The sequence below is a fragment of the Corylus avellana genome, chromosome ca2 (assembly GCF_901000735.1).
Source record: "Corylus avellana chromosome ca2, CavTom2PMs-1.0".
NCBI classification, from domain to species: Eukaryota; Viridiplantae; Streptophyta; class Magnoliopsida; order Fagales; family Betulaceae; genus Corylus; species Corylus avellana.
In genome coordinates, this window is record NC_081542.1 from 48,060,405 (window position 1) to 48,062,502 (window position 2,098).

General features: G+C 41.9%; 1 pseudogene; it reads left to right on the forward strand.

Annotated features, from left to right (window-relative positions):
- The first annotated feature begins 558 nt into the window (after positions 1–558).
- On the forward strand, positions 559–1,716 carry LOC132170097 (protein DETOXIFICATION 40-like; annotated as a pseudogene).
- Positions 1,717–2,098: the final 382 nt, after the last annotated feature.

Genomic DNA, 2,098 nt, shown 5'->3' on the forward strand with positions numbered 1-2,098 from the left:
AAAATTGAAATTTAAGTCATTTTTGTTAAATTACATTACCAAAATAACCAAAAAATGGTTTTGGTGAAACTGCTATGAGTACTCTTAATATATATATACCCATCTTAATTGAACCAACAAAATTTGAAGCTGTTTAATTTAATATTTACCAAAATTAAGAACAAGTAAATACACACACGTACACAAAAACACGTAGGTAAGACGGAACATGTTACGTATAATATTCAGATTTATTCCTAAAGGTCCGATGATTTAATTTATCTCATTTTTTTTAATTTTATTTACTGACGTAACACTAATAATTATTATTCTCTAATGATTGATTTACAGTAAGTGGATACAAATACCCTCCAGCAAGATTACAAAGTAGATGAGGGCACACATTCTATCGATACACGTACGCACGCATCGGCCATGAAGCATCAGCAAAAGGCAAAGACTTCCCACCAAAGCTCTTACGAAATTTATTCCCTAAATTCTCTTTTCAAGCTGTAAAGGAAGGGACCATATATCTCATGCATTTATGCAACGCGTCATTAAATCTTATACCCATTTTCCATGCACCTTTTATCTCCTTACTCATCATCATCAACCAGCCACAACCTCACCGCCGCTGATCACCGATCAGCCATGGCCACCTCCCAAGATGATCATCATGATCACCTCCACCAACCCATCTTAGCCTCTGACCAAGCGAAGCCGCTCGAACCGGAACCCATCTCTTCTGGCCCCCATGTAGTGGACTCGCGGCTAGAAAAGGTGCTCTCGGATACAAAGTTACCGCGTCTCAAGCGCCTCCGGTTGGCCACCTTCGTCGAACTGAAGATCCTCTTCCGCCTCGCCGCACCGGTGGTCTTCGTCTACATGATCAACAACTTAATGTCCTTGTCCACCCGAGTCTTCGCCGGCCACCTCGGCAATCTTGAGCTCGCCGCCGCCTCTCTTGGCAACAGCGGCATCCAACTCTTCGCCTACGGCCTCATGGTATATCATTTCTCATTTTGATGATGTGGCCGGCGGTAAAAATAAAAAATTAATGATGAATTATTAATGTGTGTTTGATTTGTTTGAGTAGTTAGGCATGGGAAGCGCGGTAGAGACTCTATGCGGGCAGGCATATGGAGCCCACAGGTATGAAATGCTAGGCGTTTATCTGCAAAGAGCAACGATCGTGCTGACTTTGACTGGCATTCCAGTGACGGTGATCTACGTCCTATCAGAGCCTATATTGCTCTTACTAGGTGAATCAACGGCTGTGGCGTCCGCAGCAGCAGTTTTCGTCTACGGACTCATTCCGCGAATATTTGCTTACGCTGTGAACTTCCCCATACAAAAATTCCTCCAATCCCAGAGCATTGTGGCCCCCAGTGCGTACATATCGGCGGCGACGCTTGTGGTGCACCTGCTGCTGAGCTGGGTGGCGGTGTACAAACTGGGCATGGGGTTGATCGGCTCGTCGTTGGTGCTGAGCCTGTCGTGGTGGATAATTGTGGTGGCGCAGTTGGTGTATATCTTGGTGAGCAGCAATTGTAAGCTGACGTGGAATGGCTTGAGCTTGCAGGCATTTTCTGGGCTCTGGGATTTCCTGAAAATGGCGTCGGCGTCGGCCGTTATGCTGTGTTTGGAAACGTGGTACTATCAGATTCTGGTCTTGGTTGCTGGGCTGCTCCCAGACCCCGAGCTTGCTTTAATTTGGATTCTCTTGCTGTCTGGTAAGATAGAAAACCTTCGGCCTAGAATTAAGATTCTCTCCAATTTATTTGAACTAGATAATATCTTATTAGTTATATTAGAAGGATATTTTTGAAAAAAATGATCTTCTCCATTTCAAAATCTCTCAATTTTTTTTCATTTAGTACATTTTAATTTAAGGATATTGCATTTAATGCACTACTCTCATTAAAATTTTTAGACAACACTACCCTTCAAAATGCACTAAATGGAGAAAATTGAAGAATTTTGAAATAGAAATGATCATTTTTTATATTTTTGTCCATTTAAAAAGTAAAAAGACAAAAACACCTCTTTATAGATATTATCTAATTCGTATGAATCGGAGATGATCCTATTCTGTGAGGGAAATATGTTTCCATGCCAT